The sequence below is a fragment of the Schistocerca cancellata genome, chromosome 5 (assembly GCF_023864275.1).
Source record: "Schistocerca cancellata isolate TAMUIC-IGC-003103 chromosome 5, iqSchCanc2.1, whole genome shotgun sequence".
NCBI classification, from domain to species: Eukaryota; Metazoa; Arthropoda; class Insecta; order Orthoptera; family Acrididae; genus Schistocerca; species Schistocerca cancellata.
This window is the reverse complement of record NC_064630.1, coordinates 4,987,854-5,013,965: the sequence shown is the minus strand read 5'-3', so window position 1 is coordinate 5,013,965 and position 26,112 is coordinate 4,987,854.

Sequence of the window (26,112 nt, the reverse complement as noted above, 5' to 3'; positions counted from 1 at the left end):
TGCACACAAGAATTCAATAACAGCACGCTGCTTGTAATGTGAGTCGTATGTAGACGCTACTTTGACGCTGTATTACGCCTCTGCCATCTGCCGGAACGGTTAGGAACTTCTCCGGCGCACAGAACAAACATCAAAAGTGAAGTACCATATGTCACTGGCGGTAACCGCACACCAGCAGCAATATGCCTAAAATCCCGCCCAACATGTGACGTATTTTCCGATTCGTGCTATTTGCCGTCGATAAGAATGTCAGATTGTGGCACTGAGCTCGCATACCGATGGACAGCAGCTCAAGTCCCTGCGAAAGCATTCATATTTAGATTTGCCGTCATTACCTGATGACTCCCTCTCGAAAAGGACACAGCAGAATAATTTTCTCGTTCTTCACCAGTCCGAGACTGTATCCGACCTGTAGTCTCGTAGTCGACTGGACATTAACCCTCGTCCAAGAACACTCGTCCTTTCAATTCCGACTTTGCTTGCATCCTTGAACTCTGATAACAGCAGCACATGATCAGGGCGTTCTCTGCCATCCACGAGTAGCATGAATCAACGGATACATTTTTTTACAAGTAGAACAATTCTAATTGTCGTACCAAAGCGGAAGAATTTATGCTGTAAATAGAAACTGAATACTAAGGGCTCCTTCAGTCACAACGGTGCCCAATATACACTACTGGCCATTAAAATTGCTACACCACTAAGATGACGTGCTACAGACGCGAAATTTAACCGACAGGAAGAAGATGCTGTGATGTGCAAATGATTAGCTTTCCAGAGCATTCACACAAGGTTGGCGCCGATGTCGACACCTACAACGTGCTGACATGAGGAAAGTTTCTAACCCATTTCTCATACACAAACAGCAGTCGGCCGGCGTTGCCTGGTGAAACGTTGTTGTGATGCCTCGTGTAAAGAGGAGAAATGCGTACCATCAAGTTCCCGACTTTGATAAAGGTCGGATTGTAGCCTATCACGATTGTTGTTTATCGTATCGCGACATTGCTCCTCGCGTTGGTCGAGATCCAATGACTGTTATCAGAACATGGAATCGGTGGGTTCAGGAGGGTAATACGGAACGCCGTGCTGTATCCCAACGGCCTCGTATCACTAGCAGTCGAGATGACAGACATCTCATCCGCATGGCTGTAACGGATCGTGCAGCCACGTCTCGATCCCTGAATCAACACATGGGGACGTTTCCAACACAACCATCTGCACGAACAGTTCGACGACGTTTGCAGCAGCATGGACTATCAGCTCGAAGACCACGGCTGCGGTTACCCTTGACGTGCATCACAGACAGGAGTGCCTGCGATGGTGTATTCAACGAAGAACCTGCGTCCACGAATGGTAAAATGTCATTTTTTCGGATGAATCCAGGTTCTGTTTACAGCATCACGATGGTCGCATCCGTGTTTGGCAACATCGCGGTGAACGCACATTGGAAGAGTGTATTCGTTATCGCCATACTGGCGTATCACCCGGCGTGATGGTGCCATTGGTTACACGTCTCGGTCACGTCTTGTGCGCATCGACGGCACTTTGAACAGTGGACGTTACGTTTCAGATGCGTTACGACCCGTGGCTTTACCCTTCATTCGATCCCTGCGAAAACCTACATTTCAGCAAGATAATGCACGACCGCATGTTGCAGGTCCTGTACGGGCCTTTCTCGATACAGTAAATGTTCGACTGCTGCCCTGGGCAGCACATTCTCCAGATCTCTCACCAACTGAAAACGTCTTGTCAATTGTGGCCGAGCAACTGGCTCGTCACAATACGCCAGTCACTACTCTTGATGAACTGTGGTATCGTGTTGAAGCTGAATGGGCAGCTGTACCTGTACACGCCATCCAAGCTCTGTTTGACTCAATGCCCAGGCGTATCAAGGCCGTTATTACGACCAGAGTTGGTTGTTCTGGGTACTGATTTCTCATGATCTATGCACCCAAATCGCGTGAATCACATGCCAGTTCTAGTATAATATATTTGTCCAATGAATACCCGTTTATCATCTGCATTTCTTCTTGGTGTAGCAATTTTGATGGCCAGTAGTGTAATCCAGTCAATGCGAGAAGTTTTCACTTCAGTTCGGAGTCGTCCTGCATGGGTTGAATACATGTGGTGGCTGTGGCAGTTTGGTGCCGTAATTCTCTCCATATGTGTCAAAAAGACTTCTTCCTGGCACTTAACGGGGTTTTCATCTATGTCAACAGGCTGTTATGAAACAATGAATTACAGTGATTCGTTCTCTACTTTAAATTGTTCGTCCTCTTGTTTCTGGCAGTACAAGGGATTTCTCAGGACGCAAGAAGCGATAGGCAGACCGCGTCCCATTGGACCTATAGTACGCTAAGACTTGATGGACCTGAGTGTACAGATTTATGGTGAACAATGCACGAGCTACACAATGGACTGGAAAATATACCTACATGTCCCAATCGAAGCACTCGTATTTACGCACGAACGACTTGAGACAGGGTTCTGTTAAGGAGGAAAGGAAGAAAGGAGAAGGTATTTTGAAAAACATTAAAAGAAATAATGTAATAGAAAAAATTTCCGCAGTACGGCAACAAAGCCAAAATTATCTTTAAATTACACAAATATCAAAAACGAATTTTCGAATTTGAACTATGTCACAATGGTAAACCACCCAATTACAGCCGTTGAAGTGCCCAGTCATCTACAAACAATTTCCCAGAACTTTACCGTTCTTTATCGTATTTAGAAGTTAAACCGCCTATTGAATCTTCCTTAGTCTTGTTTAGAATATTCTGAAGAATTTTTTTGATGCACTGCGCTTATCTCAAACATTACCTGTAGAGTTCCGATATTGTATTAAATATCGTAATACATGCATTACGTGGCGTTGTCACATGAGAGTCATCTAAGCATTCAGCTGCCTGAATTGATGCCCGTTATGTCGTAAGTTCAACTCTATCCTACAGATGACAGAGTTGAATTGTTACGGAGTCGTGTGGTGTTGTCTTTTCTGTTGTTGAAGACAGCAGTTGAGTAGATGAGTGTGGAAAACAGTCTAAAAGCACACTCACATTAGTCGCTGTACGGAAGTAATACTTGTTAGTTGGCGTTCTCTATGAAGGCCATTTTCGTCTCTCCGTCTGGCTAGCTACAGTGTCACATATTACGCTCTAAGAGCAGACCGGGCTTCATTTACGACTATGGAAATGAAATCAAATAAATAAACGTTGTCCCAGGGCGTATGTTGATAAATTATTATTTCATACAGCGACGTCAGTTACATCAGCGAATTTTGTAAAATACCACAACGTTTTGCAATAGAGATATTTGTCGCAATTCAGTTTCTTATTTTACCTTACTTTATATTATATTTTAGAAATATCTATTTATCCCAAGGAATCACAGTGCAGATAATTGCGATTTTGTTGGATGAATAAATGCTTCTAGAAAACAGACGTACCTAATAAAGTAGAGGTAATGATCGTTCAAAAATCAACAGCAAATGTTTGTTCATCTTCTCCCCTGTTAGTGTATCTAAAATGAAGGAGCTTTTCAGTGCTGATCATGTCAGAAAAGTCTTTAAAAATTGGTGTCTACATTAAAAGCAGAACTTTTATGAAAATGATAATAAAAGTCTCCAGGTTTGTCCCTGTCGAACTGACCTGGCACGACACAGAGTTCTGGTATAACGGAAGCGAATGTAAAAACTTTACAGGATTATCGGATTTTACCTTCAGTAATCAAACTAGGGATCGCCATATGACACATAAAGGGTACTCGTTTGATGGTGTTCTTTTGGTACAGACGATGTAGATGTTCATTCTGCTGAAGGTGATCTGAGGTTTGACAAGTAGATTCCAGTACAAAGTAGGATGGAACGGAACTGTATGATGCAAAACAGGGGTTGAAGAAAGAAATTGTTACATGAGCTACAAGAAATAATTGAACAAGATGTGGTCGTTCTGGTTGCATGTTCAAAATGGTTCAAATGGCTCTGAGCACTATGGGACGTAACTTCTGAGATCATCAGTCCCCTAGAACTTAGAACTATTTAAACCTAACTTACCTAAGGACATCACACACATCCATGCCCGAGGCAGAATTCGAACCTGCGAACGTAGCGGTCGCGCGGTTCCAGACTGTAGCGCCTAGAACCGCTCGGCCACTCCGGCCGGCTGGTTGCATGTATTGCTTGCAGTAAGATTGCAGGTGCTGCAGAAGGCAGGTTATGATAAGAGCTCCAGGAGGGACAGGTTTGACAAAATGAAATGTGAGTGGTGTAGAAGTAAATGCTGGTGGGTGATACACATGTGAAACACAGGATATGAGATCACTTAGAAATTGGGGAAGGCGGTACGTCGGACATCCTTTGCTGATATTATATTCAGTGGTGGTGCTTGCACATAGGGAGCTGTTTGAGTGGTGAAGTCCATCTACGAAGGGACAGTTAATTCAGATTTGGGAGGATGTGCCTTACCTTTATAGGAGAAGATGGAGTGGGACACATTGCAAGCATTACACAGCGAAAAGAGGTGCGAATGGAGCTGAGTGTATGAAATCTTGGACTTGATGCCTTTGTAGACTAGAAGCTTCAGTCAATGGTATGATTGTGACCAGAGGGGTTCAGTGTGGTGTCGACGGTGGTAAACGGTGCTGTTGGTAATGAGGTGATTGAAAGTAGAACACAATTATGAGGGTATATGGGTTAAGATTGTTGGAACGGAGTTGCTGTGGATGCAAAGGAAGTTGGATCGTATTTGGTGTTTCCTCTCAACTTTACTACGCCACAACGAAATATCTTTGATCAAGGTTCGGTGGGCGCCGAAATGTTTGGTGTTATTTGGGACTGGATCGTTACAGGATCATTTAGTAATCGCGAAAGCGTTACGTAGATGATAGATAAACTGCAGTGGAAGACTCTGCAGGAGAGACGCTCAGTAGCTCGGTATGGGCTTTTATTGAAGTTCCGAGAACATATCTTCACCGAGGAGTCAAGCACTATATTTCTCCCTCCTACGTATAAATCGCAAAGAGACCATGAGGATAAAACCAGAGAAATTAGAGCCCACACAGAGGAATACCGACAATCTTTCTTTCCACGAACAATACAAGACTGGAATAGAAGGGAGAACCGATAGAGGTACTCAAAGTACCCTCCGCCACACACCGTCAGGTGGCTTGCGGAGTATGGATATAGATGTAGATGTGCTTGATGATACGGTTAATGCTGGGTCGAATCTACACACGTGGATGATGACCCTTGTCTCAGTGAACTTGCCGTCATGTTTGCTGTTTTCAGGGAAATCTCAAGCTAATTCCTCATCTTCAAACCAGGAACTACCACGCACAAATAGTTAAAATTGTATAAAAAACCAAAATAAAGTTATCACAAGACCACACATACGTATTGTTTAATACTTTACAGAAGCAAAGTTTACACGATATACACTCCTGGAAATTGAAATAAGAACACCGTGAATTCATTGTCCCAGGAAGGGGAAACTTTATTGATACATTCCTGGGGTCAGATACATCACATGATCACACTGACAGAACCACAGGCACATAGACACAGGCAACAGAGCATGCACAATGTCAGCACTAGTACAGTGTATATCCACCTTTCGCAGCAATGCAGCCTGCTATTCTCCCATGGAGACGATCGTAGAGATGCTGGATGTAGTCCTGTGGAACGGCTTGCCATGCCATTTCCACCTGGCGCCTCAGTTGGACCAGCGTTCGTGCTGGACGTGCAGACCGCGTGAGACGACGCTTCATCCAGTCCCAAACATGCTCAATGGGGGACAGATCCGGAGATCTTGCTGGCCAGGGTAGTTGACTTACACCTTCTAGAGCACGTTGGGTGGCACGGGATACATGCGGACGTGCATTGTCCTGATGGAACAGCAAGTTCCCTTGCCGGTCTAGGAATGGTAGAACGATGGGTTCGATGACGGTTTGGATGTACCGTGCACTATTCAGTGTCCCCTCGACGATCACCAGTGGTGTACGGCCAGTGTAGGAGATCGCTCCCCACACCATGATGCCGGGTGTTGGCCCTGTGTGCCTCGGTCGTATGCAGTCCTGATTGTGGCGCTCACCTGCACGGCGCCAAACACGCATACGACCATCATTGGCACCAAGGCAGGAGCGACTCTCATCGCTGAAGACGACACGTCTCCATTCGTCCCTCCATTCACGCCTGTCGCGACACCACTGGAGGCGGGCTGCACGATGTTGGGGCGTGAGCGGAGGACGGCCAAACGGTGTGCGGGACCGTAGCCCAGCTTCATGGAGACGGTTTCGAATGGTCCTCGCCGATACCCCAGGAGCAACAGTGTCCCTAATTTGCTGGGAAGTGGCGGTGCGGTCCCCTACGGCACTGCGTAGGATCCTACGGTCTTGGCGTGCATCCGTGCGTCGCTGCGGTCCGGTCCCAGGTCGACGGGCACGTGCACCTTCCGCCGACCACTGGCGACAACATCGATGTACTGTGGAGACCTCACGCCCCACGTGTTGAGCAATTCGGCGGTACGTCCACCCGGCCTCCCGCATGCCCACTATACGCCCTCGCTCAAAGTCCGTCAACTGCACATACGGTTGACGTCCACGCTGTCGCGGCATGCTACCAGTGTTAAAGACTGCGATGGAGCTCCGTATGCCACGGCAAACTGGCTGATACTGACGGCGGCGGTGCACAAATGCTGCGCAGCTAGCGCCATTCGACGGCCAACACCGCGGTTCCTGGTGTGTCCGCTGTGCCGTGCGTGTGATCATTGCTTGTACAGCCCTCTCGCAGTGTCCGGAGCAAGTATGGAGGGTCTGACACACGGGTGTCAATATGTTCTTTTTTCCATTTCCAGGAGTGTATATAGGTAGACTGTCCACAGTAGCTCACTAGCTGAAATTCTACCTCTGAGAAACAAATCAAGTGAAACGAGTCAAAAACATCAAAGTGTCTCATGCAAGAAAGTCTTACCATAAGCATCGGAAACTACTCCGAACCAGTTTCCCCGAGTGTTCTCTACTTTCAATTTTATCAATTCATTACTCGAAAGACATGGAAGTCTTCGCTGCGTGTCTGTATGTATCTATGTGTGTGGTTTGACTCTACCTCTGTTTGTGTTTGCTAAGGTACGTTTCTCAAGAATGACAGGACATTATTAACTATTTCTGTACGTTCCCAGACCACTTTATGGGAAGATAAGCTAATTCTGTTACCATGTTAGAGATGTAAGTACTGAGTAATATTAGAATTCTTGTTTTTTCTTACATTTCTTAAACATTGTTCTGTCTCAAGTTCACGTTTGAATGTGATACTCATCTGGGAAACAGTTTCACATTAAATATTTTTCAAACGTGGCTTTATGAATAATTAATGGTGAGTTGGAAAAACTTTTTATATTTTCTTAAAGTCCTCTCAATCAGAAACTCAAAATGTTAAACATTGTTTTAGTGATGTTTAAAGTATGTGAGTCTCCATATGACGGTACAATCAGAGAAACATAAATAATTTTTTTTTCAAGATTCACTATTAGCTATTCATTTCGATTTATCTGTAATTACAAAACTGCGAGTGTTTGTATATTACACTAAAGGCGACACAGAAATGTTAGTTCTCACACTGAAAACATCACACGTAAAAAGTCAGAATACAGGGGAAGAAACGAGCTTGAAAACGGGAATCATTTCCCGAACCGCGTGGTGCTAGAATTAATCACAGAAAAACGTCACTGGCAGCAGGAAGAGTTATTTTTACAAAAAAATTAATTCATTCTTTTTTACAATCTCCGGTTTTGACAGATCGTTTCTAATGGATAAAATAGAATTATTTACAGTTACATTCTCTCTTGACAACAATACATCCCACATTACTGAAATTGCTAACATATTGCTTCACTCTTCTACAACATATTTCGAGGTATGAACCCAGACCTGCGGGTAGTATGTACTGGAGTGCGCTTTCTTAATTCCTGGATAGAGAAACGCAACACACATGAAAGAGTATGATGTCCTTTGCTGGTCTGCTGTAAGTACATTTCAAATGCCATTCGTCTTTTCTACCAAAGACGATTTGCACAATAAAAAGCGTGCTGCTAGTGAATTGCACTGTACTTAACAACTTAACTATACACTAGCAGTGGTAGCAAAATTTAATCTGTGACAAAAAAAAGACTGTAGCTTATTCAACAGTTATGAACACTGAATGCTTTTATGTAGTCGTAACTGCGTGAAGTCTGTACAGCGACATCCATTGCTACTTCTAGCAAGATGTTAAAAAATTATCGCGGAAAATGGCTAACGAGAACCCTTTCATGTCTGTGATACAGATTTGCACCCTAAGCTGTCAGCCAGCAGCCTGTAGTAGGAACCTCAATTCAGTTATCAAGTGAACATCCATTCGGGTCGCCATTTTATACGAGTACTTCATAATATTAGAATCTGTTAACGAGTTCCTTTTGTAGCGTGTTTCCTACCGTTCAAGCTACCTCCACAGCTGCTAAACTGTTCACAGTACGTGGTGTGGGGCGGCGGGTGGATTTATTGTTAATATATGTTTTGTTTGTTTTTCCCGGCCGATGCACCATATGTGGGGCGGCGGGTGGATTTATTTGTTATATTAAAATGTAGAATGCAATGTAGAAAAGATGCAGTTCCCGGCCGATGCACCATATGTGGGGCGGCGGGTGGAATTATTTGTTATATTAAAATGTAGAATGTAATGTAGAAAAGATGCATTTCCCGGCGTCAGGTGGAATAATTGTTATTATAAATGTTCCTATTATTTATTTAATGCTGTTGTTTGCCGTTCTCAACACTAGCTCTCTAACTATAATATTGGCAACCAGAAAGTGATTAGCAAAACGTGAAGCCTGTAATTAGAATTCCTAGTGCCCACTTCATCTGAGAAATACACTTATAGCTACAGCTTATAGCTCTGAGGAATTAGGAGATTGTCTGGGATTCATAATCAAAAACGATTCTGCCTAAAATGTTCACTATATTCTGAAAGTCGCAGACCAAAAAGAATCCATACAATCCAACTACCAGAGCAGTTCAGAGTCTAATGCGCTGATACAACTATAACTGTGCAAATTAAATGTTTAAGTGAATGCTCGCCATAATTTGATGATAATGTTCATCAAAAGCCACGCTAAATAATGGTAGAATGTCTGCCCCTTGACGGCACGTGAAAATACGACATACGCAAACTGAAGACAGATCATTAAAGTCATCCCAGAATTAACTCTTCACTCAAAAACGATTTCATGGTTACGCGTATCCCGAGTAACTTAATACGGCATCCGAGGCTGTTTATAGCAATGATACCAACGCGACGCGACTCCCGACACAGATGGTGCGCTAATCAGCGTCTGGAGAGAACTGAGGCCTTCTTCTCTCGCGCAGCGTTCTTATATATAAAGCCGCGTTGCGGACGGCTAAGGGAACGCCTGATCAAAATTGCTCTCCCAACTAGCCGCTGGGCTAGTAATGCACCACTTTAAGTTACTGAATAAATCATCGCTTCCTTTGCTGATGGCCGATGAAGCTCTCAATTTAAATGTGCATTCAGCACACAGGTAAGTAATCATAATAAAAGTCTGACGTGGCTAAGTAAAATATTTTGGGCGAGAGAATTAATTTAATTACAGTACACGCAGTAGACGAGCTCTGAACCTGCCCTTTGGAGATACGCTATCGCTATAGTTTTATAGTTATTCAATTGAAACTTCTCACATCTTTATGATTATAGCGGATCTCCCTTCTACTTAAATTTAAACATCCTAGCCTTATTTATTCGCCTACTTAATCTATCTTGCTTCCTTAATTTTTGAGACAAAAACCAGAAAATCATGAATTTCCACTAAAATTTTAATTTGTGAGATCCAGAGTACTGTTTCTACTAAATTAGTATGAAAAAGGAATCTAAAAATAAATTTTTACGTTTCTAGCTCTTTACTGTTGCGCCAATGATTTTTACAGAAAAATGTCCAAATTTCGAAAATGGTTGAAGTTATTGAACTGATATTCAACACATATTGATTTAGTATTACTCCTGACATGCTAGAAATGTTTCAGGTTATTTACTTGATTTTTAAAGTATTGCGCAACATTTATGACGTCAGAGCTAGTTACAGCGGACTAGGCTGGCACACAATGGAAAGACTGATGAGAATTCTATACGGCGTGAGTAGGCTGCTTCCCTACAGTGGGCTTTAACATCTGTATCTCCGAAATTTTCTCCTGAACACATTAAGCACTGTAGGCGTAATAGAAAGATCTTTTCATTGCTTATTTGGTACTGAAACTAGTTGCACACACACCAGCGAGCCTAAACATTATTATCACTTCCTTAACAACCGCGCTCACTTCGATGGCGGTGTTTCTGTGGACGACCATAGTGTAGCACGTGACTTACCCGAAGATGTGAAACGTTTCCATTGATCGACCGTTGGTAGGATTGTTGCTAGTTGGGAGCTCCAACGTTAGGCGCATTATGGGGCCCCTTAGGGACATGGCTGCCAGGAAGGGAAAGAAAACCAATGCGCACTCCGTGTGAATACTGGGTGGAGTCATTCCAGATATGGAACGGGTCATCCCGGATGCCATGAAGAGCTTAGGGTGCAGGCAACTGCAGGTGGTTGCTCACGTCGGTACCAATGATGCGTTTCACATTGAATCAGAAGAGATTCTCTCTGGTTTCGAGTGGCTAACAGAAGCTGCCAGCCATGTTTGCGAGATGAAAGCAGAGCTGACCATTTGCAGCACAGTCGACAGGGCCGATTGCGGACCTCTGGTGCAGAGCCGAGTGGAGGGTCTGAATCAGAGGCTCAGACGGTTGTGGGACCGTGTAGGCTGCAGATTCTTCGACTTGCGCCGAAGGGTGGTTGGGTTTCGGGTTCCGCTGAATAGGTCAGGTGTCCACTATACACAGGAGGCAGCTACACGGGTAACAGTGGCTGTGTGGCATGGACTGAGCGGTTTTTTAGGTTAGAGTGTCTCGGGAAAACACGAGAAGGGCTTCAGCTACAAAGAGTGCAGGCTGAACATAGGAATAATGTAGATACAGGAACCATCGACATAACACTTGTAAATTTTCGTAGCTGTGTTGGGGAAGTAATAGAGCTCCAAGTGCTAATAGAAAGCACTGATGCTCATATCTTTATAGGCACTGAAAGCTTGCTAAAGCCGGAAATAAGCTCAGCCGAAATTTTTGCGAAGAACCTAACGATGTTCCGAAAGGATAGGCTAAACACAGTTGGCGGTGGCGTGTTTGTGCTGTCAGAAGTAGTTCATCTTCTAGCAAAATTGAAGTACATAGCTCCTGTGAGATAGTATGCGCAGAGGTCACTGTTGGCAACCGGAATAAAATAATAATTGGTTCAAGAAAACTTTAGTTTGATTTCAAACACGTACCACACTCATACGATTATATTTGGTGGTGACTTCAATTTAGCCTCGATATATTGGCGAAAATACATGTTTAATTCCGGGCCGGCCGCTGGTGGCCGAGCGGTTCTAGGCGCTTCAGTCTGGAACCGCGGGACCGCTACGGTCGCAGGTTGGAATCCTGCCTCGGGCATGGATGTGTGTGATGTCCTTAGGTTAGTTAGGTTTAAGTAGTTCTAAGTTCTAGGGGACTCATGACCTGAGATGTTAAGTCCCATAGTGCTCAGAGCCATTTGAACCGTTTTTCAATTCCGGAGGTACGCATAAAATATCATCCGAAATTGTGCTAAACGGTTCTCTGAAAATTATTCGAGCAGTTAATTCGTGAGCCCACGCTAATAGTTGTGGAAACACACTTGACCCGTTAGCAATAAGTAATCCTGAGTTAGTAACGAGCATCAAAACGGATACAGGAACTAGTGAACACAAGATTGCCGTAGCGAGACAGAATATTGTAACCCCCAAACCCTCCAAAAATAAACGAAAAATATGCCTATTCAAAAAAGCAGATAAAAATTCACTTGACGCCTTCCTGAGAGACAATCTCCATTCCTTCCAAATTAATATGTGCAGACAAGATTTGGCCTGAATTCAAGGAAGTAGTATCGGCGGCCATAGAGAGCTTTATGGCAAATAAATTAACAAACGACGGAGCTGATTCCTTGGTACACAAAACTGGTCAGAACACTGTTGCAGAAACAACAAAACAAACATGCCAAATTTACACAGACGCAAAATCCCCAAGATTGGCGATCTTTTACAGAAGCTGTGTGTGAGAGATCGCTCTCAAAGTTTTCATGTTTTTTAGGTTTCAGATATATATTTTAACGGTTTTTGTGATAATATTTACTATATAAGTGACTTATTAGTGGTTTCTTCATTCACCTCTGCCTTTCTTGTGTTGTGACCTGGTATTTGTGAGTGTTTCGTATCGAGCAACTTAACCTCTTACCTGTGTTTACATTCCACGCCGACCAGTTGCAGCTGTAGCGGCGCATCGAAAGCTAAGTACTAATTTATTGTTTGTGTATACTGGTTTATTTAGGAACTTTAGTAGTCTTCAATCGGTGTTCTTGGTGTTTCCTGGTGAAATAATTCCAGAAGAAATTTTTGGAAACTGCTTTCAGTTTTGTTACTGTGTCATTAGACGTTTGATTTTCTGTCTGTGTTACTCTTCTGTTATGTTCTCATTTGTTGTTGATTAATACTGTCAATAATAGTAGTTACTTCCCTTGTAGGGGAAGTTTGTGTTTATTGTAGTCAGTTTTTTAACATCTTCTTATTGTACGAACGGAACTTAGATAAAGTAGTTTTCTTGTTTCAGTAACTGTAAAATTTTACCATGAGTGAGAAGTGTGGGCTTTGCCTTAGGTTCGTGAGTAGTGGATTGCGGTGTGAGACCTGTTCGAAGTATTTTCACTGGGGGGAATGCAGTGGGGAAGCCAGTGGGCATTCTGGTGAGATCCTCTCCTGGAACTGCAGGTTATGTAGCAAGAGTAAGTTGATAGAGGAGCAGGAGCGTAAGATCTGTGCCCTTCAGGTGCAGTTGAAAAACGCACAGGAGGAGCTAGATAGGATGAGGAGGGAGAAGGGGGTTGGCGGATGGGAGCTGGCTGTTGGCAAGAGATCTGCTAGGAGAAGGAGATTTTCAGATAGTTTTACTATTGGTGTTTGCAGTAGATATGACCAACTGTCAGAGTCTAGTGGAGAGGAATCTCAAGTAGCTGTAGATGTAGGAAGTATGCAGCAGACCTTAGCAGTTATGGTGGCTAGGACAGTTGCAAAGTCTAAGAGAAAGAAGAAGGTTCTGCTGTTAGGTAGTTCTCATGGTAGAGGTGTAGGCCAGCAGTTGCAGAAAGTGTTGGGGAGAGAGTACCAGGTCACCAGCATTGTGAAGCCTAATGCACGATTGGCTCAGGTGACTGTTAACATAGGGGGTTTATGGAGGGATTTTACTAAAGAAGATCAGGTAGTGATTGTGAGTGGGGCTGGTAATAGTATTGACAGGGATGGAGAGTATGACATAGATGGTGACCTGGAAAAGATAGCCACTCAGACTGGCAACACGAATGTGCATTTCGTGGAACTGTTTCAGCGTCACGATCGGCCTCATCTTAATACAGCCGTCAGGCGTAATAACATGAGACTTGCGGGTGCGGTGATGAGAAAAACCGTGGGTCACATTTCAGTGGTGTCTGTGGAGTCTATCAGCAGGACGGGTTTCACTAGACATGGCCTGCACCTCAACAGGTATGGAAAGGGGAGGTTGGCAAAGCTTATAGGTGACAGCATAGGTGGGGGTGGTGGGATCACTCATGGGAAAATTACTGTAGTAGTGGGTGTTAGAGCTGTACCTGTTTTAGATTGAAGTCAGCTGATAGGTATTCCTGCTTAGGGAGAGTCTCTCAAACAAAGAAACCATTTTCGACAAAGCTTAGGTATCCGATTAATGAGGGAATTACTATATTTCATCAAAATATACAAGGTATTAGAGATAAAGTTAGTGAACTGCTTATAGATGTTGACTTTGAAATTATTGGTATATCTAAACACTTCTCAAACAAGGAAATAATTCAGAGGCTTCCTTTACCAGGATACAGGTTGGCTGGCAGCTTTTCTAGGAGCTCTTTGCGGTGTGGGGGAGTAGCCATGTATGTGCAAAACGGTATCCCATTTGAGACAATTGATGTTTCAATGTACTGCACCGAATAGGTGTTTGAATGTCGTGCAGGTGTGGTTAAATTTAATGGAGTTAAACTTCTGACTGTTGTTATTTATAGATACCCAGCCTCCGATTTCACAACATTTTTGCTAAAGCTAGAGGAGGTTTTCGGTTCACTTTACAGGAAATAAAAAAAGTTAGTTATATGTGGTGACTTCAATATTAATTGTATAAGTGATTGTGCAAGGAAAAGGATGCTCGTAGACCCCCTTAATTCACATAATCTTTCCAACGAGAGTGCAAGGGAACAGTAGAACAACCATAGACAACATTTTGTTCATTCCTCTTTACTAGAAGAGCATTTCAGATCATGATGCACAAATTTTAACTCTTTTTGTGCTGCAACACATGTTAAATATAGTTATCAACTTTTTAGGAAAGCTGATCCAGTTGCTGTAGAGACCTTTTTAAACCTTATGAAGGAACAAGAGTGGCAAAATGTTTATAGTGCTTGTAAGGGATCCAAGATCCCACGAACATAGACGCTAGTATCCAACGTTCTGGTCGATAGCAGACAGGAGTCGATTGTCAACTGCTGCAGTAGGCAGTGTGTCTAAGTGTTGAGTGCGGAGTAGTACTAGAGAGTGTCGTGCGAGCGGTAGTGTTGGACAGACGGGCAAGAGTGGTGGTCGAGTGAGTTGTAAGAGGTAAAATTCACCGGAGTATGACGAGTGAGCTCGTCCCCCTGATCGTCGTGGGGTTGACCCTCACTAATACCGATTCGCGAGTGATATGGAACAGAAAGTGACAAGTGCCGAATTACGTGTTTCGCGTCAACCGCGTCGGCCAGCAACAGCCATGGATTGCAGTGAGGATTGTTGTGAATGTTAACCATCAGCATTGCGTGTGACGAAATCAGCAACCAATAAAAAGATATAACTGTGATTAGACGTGTAAGGCGAAGGTAGCAACTGCCTCAGCATTTCTGTGTTAGTAGGAAATATATATCAGTTTGTACATCGCAATCTGTGTGGTCCTTAATAATAGACAAACTTTCAATCATTCCACTATTCAGTTGCAAAACAGCCGCACTCGGTTGAAATACCCCCGAAACCATAGCAGAAAAACCGATAGCCTTTCATCCATTAAGCACACGGTCATATTGTAAGTAGGCTGTTTAGGTTTTTATATTGGTAACGCCACGTAGCGCTCTGTATGAAAATCACTGGCTGTGCTGTGTGCAGTCTTTGGCTGGTTTGCATTGTTGTTGGGCAGTTGGCTGTTAACAGCGCGAAGCGTTGCGCAGTTGGAGGTGAGCCGCCAGCAGTGGTGGATGTGGCGAGAGAAATGGCGGAGTTTTGAAATTTGTAAGACTGGATGTCATGAACTGCTATATTTATTACGACTTTTCAGCACTATTAAGGTAAATACATTGTTTGTTCTCTATCAAAATCTTTCATTTGCTAACTATGCCTATCAGTAGCTAGTGCCTTCAGTAGTTTGAATATTTTATTTAGCTGGCAGTAGTGGCGTTCGCTGTATTGCAGTAGCTCGAGTAACGAAGATTTTTGGTGAGGTAAGTGATCTGTGCAAGGTATAGGTTAATATTAGTCAGGGCCATTCTTTTGTAGTGATTTTTGAAAGTCAGATTGCGTTGCGCTAAAAATATTGTTTGTCAGTTTAATTTTGATCAGAATAGGTAAAGAGCGAAATGTCTGAGTGCGTTCAGTTCCGCTCAGCTGTTTGAAAATCAAATAATGTAAGAGGTTTATAAGCACAGTCATATATAATTGTTCAATGGGGACGTTTCAATATAATCATAACAATTAACTGTTTGACGGCTTCGATAAATTACTCAAAATCCAGTGAACGAATTTAACCGGGGGTGTTTCATGCTGATACAGTAGACGATAACTACAATGCTTTCCTCAAGACTTTTCTCGTGCTCTTGGAAAGTTGCTTTCCGTTAGAACGTTCAAAACAGGGTACTAGCAAAAACAGGCAGCCTGGTTGGCTGACTAGAGGGATAAGAATATCCTGTAGATCAAAGTGGCAATTATATCAAAACGTTAGAAATAGTTAAAATCTAAATGCATCAGCCCATTACAAACAGTATTGTAAGGTGCTTAAAAAAGTTATTAGGAAGGCAAAAAGTATGTGGTATGCAGAGAAAATAGCTAAGTCTCAGGATAAAATTAAAACTATATGGTCAGTTGTAAAGGAAGTTGCTGGTCTGCAGAGACAGGTCGAGGATATAGAATCAGTGCGTAGTGGGGATGTCCGTGTTACTGATACGTCGCATATATGTACAGTATTTAATAATCACTTTCTCAATATAGCAGGTGAACTAAATAGAAACCTAGTCCCAACAGGGAATCATATAGCGCTCGTAGAAAAAAGTGTTCCGAGACTGTTACCTGAAATGCTCCTCCGTGATACTGACAAGAGGGAGATTGAGTTAATAATTAAATCACTAAAGACCAAGAACACTCATGGATATGACGGGGTATCTAGCAGATTAATGTAGTATTGTTCTATGTATGTTAGCCCAGTACTTAGCCATATTTGTAACTTTTCCTTTAGGAGTGACCGGTTTCCTGACCGATTAAAGTACTCGATAGTGAAGCCAATTTATAAAAAGGGAGACAGGGATAATGTTGACAATTATAGACCTATTTCTATGTCATCGGTGTTTGCTAAAGTTATCGAGAAGGTTGTATATACATGGTTACTGGAGCATTTAAATGCACATTATGTGCTGTCAAATGTAGAGTTTGGTTTTAGAAATGGTTTAACAACTGAAAATGCTATATTCTCTTTTCTCTGTGAGGTTTTTGACTGTGTTGACGACAAAATATTACTGCAGAAGTTGGACCATTATGGACTAAGGGGAGTAGCTTACAATTGGTTCGCCTCTTACCTTAAGAACAGAAAGCAGAAGGTAATTCTCCGCAATATTGAGAGTGGTAGTGATGTTCAGTCCCAATGGGGCACTGTTTAGTGGGGCGTTCCCCAAGGGTCGGTGCTGGGGCCACTGCTGTTTCTTATCTATATAAATGATATGCCTTCTAGTATTACAGATGATGCAAAAATATTTCTGTTTGCTGATGACACCAGCTTGGTAGTGAAGGATCTTGTGTGTAATATTGAAATAGTATCAAATAATGTAGTTCATGAAATAAGTTCGTGGCTTGAGGAAAATAATTTGATGCTGTTCCTAGGCGTTCAGATAGATAGTAAGCTGTTGTGAAAAGCCCATGTTCAGGATCTTGTTCAGAAACTAAATGCTGCTTTATTTACCATTAGAACAGTATTTTAAATAAGTCACAGTTCAACACGAAAAGTAGTCTACTTCGCACATTTTCATACGCTTATGTCATATGGTATTATGTTTTGGGCTAATTCTTCTGATTCAAAAAGGGTATTTTTGGCTCAAAAACGGGCTGTTCGAGCTATGTGTGGTGTACGTTCGAGAACCTCTTGTCGACCCCTATTCAATAGTCTGGGAATTCCGACATTGCCCTCACAGTATATTTTTTCTTTAATGTCGTTTGTTGTTAGCAATATTAGCTTATTCCCAAGAGTTAGCAGCTTTCGCTCAGTTAATACTAGGCAGAAATCAAATCTGCATGTAGAATGCACTTCCTTGACTCTTGTGCAGAAAGGAGTGCAGTATTCTGCTGCATCCATTTTCAATAAGCTACCACAAGAACTCAAAAACCTTAGCAATAGCCCAAACACTTTTAAGTCTAAACTGAGGAGTTTCCTCATGGCTCACTCCTTCTATTCTGTCGAGGAACTCCTGGAAGAGCTGAAAAATTAAGCAAATTCCAGCGTTACATTGTTGATTTTCTTTATTTAAACTTAGGAATTGTCGCCTGACTATGTTTCTTATATTTCATTTTATCTGTTTCTGCTATCGTGTTATAATTTTATGTATTGACTCGTTCCATGACCATGGAGACTTCTCCTTAATTTGGCCCCACGGAAGAATAAATAAAAGCTCGAAATTTAGCGCGGAATTCAATGCGAGATGCTTATAACAGTTTCACAACGAATCTTTGTCTCGAAACCTGGCAGAAAATCCAAACAGATTCTCGTCGTATGTGAAGTATGTTAGCGGCAAGAACCGATCAATGCCTTCTCTGTTCGACAGCAACTGGCATACTATCGAAGGCGGTGCTGCCAAAGAGTTACCAAACACAGCCTTCCGAAATGCCTACACAAAAGAAGACGAAGTACTCTGGTTCAGACTGTATACCAATTAGGTTCCTGTCAGAGTATGCTGATGCATTAGCTCCGTACTTGACAATCAAATGCAACGGTTCGCTCGACGAAAGATCCGTACCCAAAGAATGGAAAGTTGCACAGGTCGCAGCAGTATTCAAGAAAGGTAGTAGGGGTAATCCACTTAATTACAGGCCTATGTTATTAACGTCAATATCCAGCAGGATTCTGGAACATATATTGTGTTCGAACATTATGAATTACTTCGAAAAGAAACGGTCTATTGACACACAGTCAACATGGTTTTAGAAAACATCGTTCTTGTGAAACACAACTAGCTCTTCATTCACATGAAGTGTTGAGTGCTATGGGCAAGCGATTTCAGATCGATTCCGTATTTCTGGATTTGCAGAAGGCTTTTGACACTGTACCACACAAGACGCTTTTAATGAAATTGCGTGCTTGTAGAATATCGTTTCAGTTAGGTGACTGGATTTGTGACTTCCTGTCAGAGACGTCACAGTTCGTAGAAACTGACGGCGAGTCATCGAGTAAAACTGAAGTGGTTTTTTTTTTGGCAATTTGTGGTAATTTCCTATGGGACTATACTGCTGAGGTCATCGGTCCCTGGGCTTACACACTGCTTAATGTAACTTACACTAACGTACGCAAACGACAACACACACACCCATGCCCGAGGGTGGACTCGAACCTCCGACGGGGGTAGCCGCACGAACCGTGGCAAGGTGCCCTTGACCGAACGGCTACCCCGAGCGGCAAAACAGAAGTGATTTCTGGCGTTCCCCAAGGTAGTGTTATAGGCTCTTTGCTGTTCCTTATCTGTATAACCGATCTGGGAGACAATGTGAGCAGCCGTCTTCGATTGTTTGCAGATGACGCTGTCGTTTATCGACTAATAAAATCGCCAGAATATCAAAACCAACTGCAAAACGATTTATAAAAGACATCTAAATGGTGCGAAAAAGATGGCAGTTGACACTAAATAACGAAAAGTGTGAGGTCATCCACATGGGTGATAAAAGGAAACCGTTAAACTGTGCCATGCACTTAAATGTGATTTGCACAGCATCCATGTAGCTGTAGAAGTAGATGTAGAATCCCGATGGTCCCACGCCCATTGCAATCATGACTGACGATGTTGTTGGGTCAGCATGGGAATACGTAGGGGTGGTCTGCTGGGAAACTCCATATTCAGTAATGTACGATCAACGATGTGCTCCAAAATATTTGAGCGCGCACCAGCATTATGCTCTTTGGGCAGAGATATCACATATACACTCCTGGAAATGGAAAAAAGAACACATTGACACCGGTGTGTCAGACCCACCATACTTGCTCCGGACACTGCGAGAGGTCTGTACAAGCAATGATCACACGCACGGCACAGCGGACACACCAAGAACCGCGGTGTTGGCCGTCGAATGGCGCTAGCTGCGCAGCATTTGTGCACCGCCGCCGTCAGTGTCAGCCAGTTTGCCGTGGCATACGGAGCTCCATCGCAGTCTTTAACACTGGTAGCATGCCGCGACAGCGTGGACGTGAACCGTATGTGCAGTTGACGGACTTTGAGCGAGGGCGTATAGTGGGCACGCGGGAGGCCAGGTGGACGTACCGCCGAACTGCTCAACACGTGGGGCGTGAGGTCTCCACAGTACATCGATGTTGTCGCCAGTGGTCGGCGGAAGGTGCACGTGCCCGTCGACCTGGGACCGGACCGCAGCGACGCACGGATGCACGCCAAGACCGTAGGATCCTACGCAGTGCCGTAGGGGACCGCACCGCCACTTCCCAGCAAATTAGGGACACTGTTGCTCCTGGGGTATCGGCGAGGACCATTCGCAACCGTCTCCATGAAGCTGGGCTACGGTCCCGCACACCGTTAGGCCGTCTTCCGCTCACGCCCCAACATCGTGCAGCCCGCCTCCAGTGGTGTCGCGACAGGCGTGAATGGAGGGACGAATGGAGACGTGTCGTCTTCAGCGATGAGATTCGCTTCTGCCTTGGTGCCAATGATGGTTGTATGCGTGTTTGGCGCCGTGCAGGTGAGCGCCACAATCAGGACTGCATACGACCGAGGCACACAGGGCCAACACCCGGCATCATGGTGTGGGGAGCGATCTCCTACACTGGCCGTACACCACTGGTGATCGTCGAGGGGACACTGAATAGTGCACGGTACATCCAAACCGTCATCGAACCCATCGTTCTACCATTCCTAGACCGGCAAGGGAACTTGCTGTTCCAACAGGACAATGCACGTCCGCATGTATCCCGTGCCACCCAACGTGCTCTGGAAGGTGTAAGTCAACTACCCTGGCCAGCAAGATCTCCGGATCTGTCCCCCATTGAGCATGTTTGGGACTGGATGAAGCGTCGTCTCACGCGGTCTGCACGTCCAGCACGAACGCTGGTCCAACTGAGGGGCCAGGTGGAAATGGCATGGCAAGCCGTTCCACAGGACTACATCCAGCATCTCTACGATCGTCTCCATGGGAGAATAGCAGCCTGCATTGCTGCGAAAGGTGGATATACACTGTACTAGTGCCGACATTGTGCATGCTCTGTTGCCTGTGTCTATGTGCCTGTGGTTCTGTCAGTGTGATCATGTGATGTATGTGACCCAGGAATGTGTCAATAATGTTTCCCCTTCCTGGGACAATGAATTCACGGTGTTCTTATTTCAATTTCCAGGAGTGTACTTCCTATTCCATTTTACAGAGCAGACACGCCTCCGAGCCCCACGTTCTGTGAAAAGTCGTCGACTTTCAACCATTTAGCGCCTAGTAGTTTTTTGACTGTCCTTCTACCTTTTTCCGTACGTGCTCACGACAGTAGAACGTGAACATTCGACCAATCTCCCCGTTTTCGAGATACTCATTCACAGGCTCCGCGTAATAACACTCTGGCCTTTGTCAGAGTCGCTTGTCTTAGTGGGTTTTCTGATTTTGCAGCCCATACCTTCGCTGGGGTGATCCCCCGTCCTTGTCTGCTCCGCTTACACGCTTTTGTTACCGCGCCACGTGCCCCCAACGTCACCAGGAGGCGTCCAACTTGGCAGTGAGCTGAGGTCATAATGTTTTGGTTGATCGGTGTGTGTCAGAGTTATCATGATCGTCTTCCATCGTAAGAACGTCTCTCATACTTTTTTACTATTGACCTGGAGTACATAAGCAGTGAAGATTCAGTTTCATCAGTGAGGTGCATCATCAGTAACAGGAACAAAAATTACATTCCGGTGTGGGTTACAGTAACAAAATCTGTAAACATCTAACACTGTGCTTCATCAATAAATTTCTCTATTTCATCAGCCTCCCAGTCAATTTAATCTCTCTGCGTTATTTCCCTAAAAAATGTTTATGTCAAATTTCATCTCTCTCTCTCTCTCTTCCGTATGGTTCCATGGGGTCCATCGTAAATGTCAGTGTATCTTTTCTTACGCACTATCTCGTGTGAGAGACAACTGCATCCATAAGTAGGCATAATGAATAATAACTGCTCGGCTGCTCTTGTAAATAATTTATTTAACGACCTGTTTCGTAGCCTAGAAGCCATGTCATCAGGTTAAAGCTGTTAAATTAGAAAATGCGTTCGCTACAATAGTGGTCGGAATTGCAGTTACATTCAGTAGTGAGAACGGGCAGACTACTTACACAGATTTTCATCTTTTCCTCTCTCTATCGAACAACTTTAAAGGAACTTCCTTTCCGGTGAAGATGAGCTCCGAACATAGCTCGACAAATTCTTCACCTCGAAACCACGCGATTTTTACAGTTCTCGGAATCGAAAAGCTACTGCAGCTTTGGCAGACTGTTGCAAATAGTGAAGGAGAATATATTATCGATGACAAAAGTTTCTGTTACGTGTATCTGCTGCGTTTATTACACTTATGGAAAAGCGCAAGAAGCCCGAAGAACTTATGTATCAACCCAACAGCAATAAACTAAAGCATTTTACGAGGGTTGGAACTTTAATAGTGGCAACTTTTTATTTACAGCTCGTACAAAATAGATACGTGTTTCGAAGTTTTACTTACCTTCAAAGTAGTCACCAGCATTGTGTATAACCCGTTGTCAGCGACGTGGAACTCGTATGCTACTCCTAGCAGTGCCAGTTATGTTGACAGTTCGAGCGGCGCGGTTTGTTGCCCGAAGAATTTGTGGCAGTTCTGAAGCGAACGCCGTGAAGTGTTTCCTTCGGTCTAGAAATCGAGTTGAACTCACGAGGGCTTCAGTCAGGGGAGTACAGTAGGTGGTATAGCACTTAGTAGCCCCATCAGTCAAACAAATCGGTAACAGCTTGCAATGTAAGTGCTTGGCATTGGCCTCCAAAATGGTGGTCAGGTCCTGCAGAAAGTGTCATCACTTCTGTCTCTAAGCTGGTCGTAGGTTCTGTTCCAAAAATGAACAGCATAGAGACAGAAGCAATGACACGTTCTGCAGGACCTGACCATCATTTTGCAGGACAATGCTCAAGCACGTACAGTGCAAGCTGATTTGTTTGGCTGATGGAGTTGCTAAGTGCTATACCACCTACTGCACTCCCCTGGCTGAAGTCCTCGTAAGTTCAAATCGATTTCCAAACTGAAGGAAGCACTTCACTGCGTTCGCTTCAGAACTGCTACAAATTCGTCGGGCAATAGACCGCGCCGCTCGAACTGTCAACACAACTGGCACTGCTAAGAGTATCCTACCACTTCCACGTCGCTGGCAACGGGCTATAAACAACGCTGGTAGATCAGTAAAACTTTTAAACATGTATCTATTTTGTAAGAGCTGTAAATAAATAGTTGTCACTATTAAAGTTACAACCCTCGTACTTTGGGATCAAGACGTCTATGTTCACAAAATATTCATAACTGATACCGGAAATTGCTGAATATGTATTGGAATTGGACAAACATCCTAATCTCCTTCTCTCCCTCTCTCTATCCCTCTCCTCCTGCCACCTCCCTTTGTCCATCTTCTCCTCCTCCCCCACCCCCATCTCTTATCTTCCCCCCGGCCTCTGCACATCTCTTATCCCACACTCTCTCTATCCATCTCCTGCTCCCTATTTCTCTGTCGATATCCTCCTTCTCTTCTTTGTACGCATTTCCTTCCCCCTTCCCTGTCCATCTCATCCTGCCCCCCTCCGTCTGACCTCATTTATTGTTATTGCAAACGGAACCTTGATTGGGAATAAAAGTCAAAATGAATGATTACGTCGGTTGGAATCATTACTACAAAGTCCATGAGAGAGTTTTCCAGCTACTGGGTCTGTGAGGACAATAGTTTTAATGACAGTGTTTCGCATCGTTTTAATCTACGAACGGGTAGAATTATAAAGTTAGCCATAAACACCACTTTCCAGTTTTCTGTTGGAAATGAGAGGAAAAGGAAAACAAAAACACATATTTTCCCAGCACAGATTGGCGTGTTCTTTCTCGGAGCCAGTTTAACGGCAAGTGTTTACTGTGTCACATGGCCATATGTCCAGTGGTTTTAGGCTGTGCATTGTCAATCAGTCAGTTGGTCGAGAAGGGATTCATGCAACCCAATTTTGTGTGAATTGAAACAAAATAATTTCATTAAGGTCGTGAACTTGTTGAAATGCAATAAATCGCAATAAATCGGAATGCACTGTTTTGGCAATAATTTGTTGGTGCTTTTAATGCTTTCTCTCAGCACTTGGCGATGAACGATATTTTTTTGTCTTCCCGTCCGGAGAGAAAACGAATAGAGCCGTAGGTTTACAAATTCTCGAACACGCCACGCACAACTGCACATGGGAAAATCGCAGCAATGCAAGGTTTATTCCATATACTTCTAATGACTGGCTTTACGGTTTATTAATCCTTATTGCCAATACAAGGCGAACCGGAAACTTGACACGCTTAAATTGATGCGGCAAGGCGGTTGGAATCGGTGGTATTCTTGTAATCAGAACATCCTCGCCTTTGAACTTTCTTATGAGTGTCGTTGCTTTAGTCACTTTGTTCACCAGTTTCTTACAGCGGGTCTTGTTCCATCATATAGTTACAGTTCGTTCACACTGCGTAACATGAATATCACAGAGCCAACACTGAGCTGCAGATTGTGCGATGGCATCCCTGGTAAAGACAATGAATTCAAGAATTCAGTTGGGTTGTTGACGACTTCATCTCGATTGGTCATGCAATCTATCGAGTTAAACGAAAATAATTGGGCAGTTATTTAATTTGAATTTTTATGTTCGAATTATCTACGTCAAAATTCTTGGCTAACACAATTGCTCGTTCCCTCAACCAAACTGGCTTTTGTAATTTGGAGCAGTATTCGGTAAACTTTCGTCATCAATTCATCTTTCGATGTTCTACACTGACAAAAATTATATGGAAGCCACATGAAACCAGTGGAAGCGTCAGCCGGAATTTTTCCATTTCCAATGTCTAATAAATGCTCGAAAAACTCTTCCAACGATTCGTTATTTACTTGAAAGTTTTCGCGTACGAGTAATCCACAAAGTCCAAGACTTCAACAAAACGTTTATCTCACCAGCAGAATCATCGTAGCACCAAAGAGGTTTAGATTATTGTCGAAATTTCTCAAAGTTCCATCGACTGCCCCCATAGGTCGTTAGTGCACCATCGTACACATGTACCAAATGCTTACTTTGCATTTTTGTAGTACTCTCGCCATTGATGAATTTCTGGGTATGTTGCATGTCGGTTCATATATTGTTTGCAAATTCTCCGGCGGTCTGAATGCAGAATGAGCTGTTCATCCTCCTTCTAGCAGTGTGGGGGAGCGCTATTTTACTTTGTGCTCGAGTCGAAGCTAAAAACAAAGAAGCGAAGGACGTTTCTCCAGTTCCGCCAGCTACATCGCGGTAGAATATTGCTCTGTATCCGACTCTGACTGCTGTCATCTGTGTGTCGTACGTGGTTTTCTGCTGCTGATTCAAAAGTGGGACCTGTGTTCGTACTAATTGACTCAAAGCACCTCGTTCAGTTTCTCGACTCAATGCATCGAGCATGGGGCGATTCAGTGCTGGCTTTCCTTATTCTTGCAACATTTTGCCGGCCACCATCAGGCACAAATCATCTGTAGAAATCAGCGCATCTTCGTGAATATGCGCGTAAAATTCAAGTTCTGGATGCGCTGCGCTATTCCAGTACGTACTCGATGCAGAATGTTTTCATCCATTTTGTCCTTTTATTGTTCCACAAGAGAATTGCGTCGATGGAAAAGACGTTGAAAGGATGATGGCATAAAGAGATTTAATTTAATGCGGAATAGAGGAAATAATGCATCAGAGAGGGTGTGATCGGAATGAATGTCATCTTCGAGAAAATGTAAACACTGATAGGCTTCTCTGTATGTTGCACACAATTCACTACTGAAAGTTTGTAAAACTTCAGATGAATTCGGTCCAGAAACATTTAAGAATAACAAACTCAGGTTAAATCTTTCGTCATTACTCAGATTTACTGTGTAAATGCGCCCCAATGCATCGGTTGAAGACATACTTGCGTATCCAGGGAACTACCGTTTCCGACGGTGGAATTTTTTTGGTGATGCGTTCCATATGAAATATCTAGGCATCTCCGAATAAAGCAGTGTTCTTGCAAATGGACCTCTTGCGCAAGTCGCGAACGAGACTGTCGGCGTTGTCGCTGGTGGTCCATAAACTCTCTGCGCTGCGTTTGCTACTGCGAAATGTAGTCCATTCTCCAGGTGCACATCTAAATGGGACACAGTGGGGTGACTTTCGTGTATGGAGAATGAAAAACCGCCTCATTCCTGCCA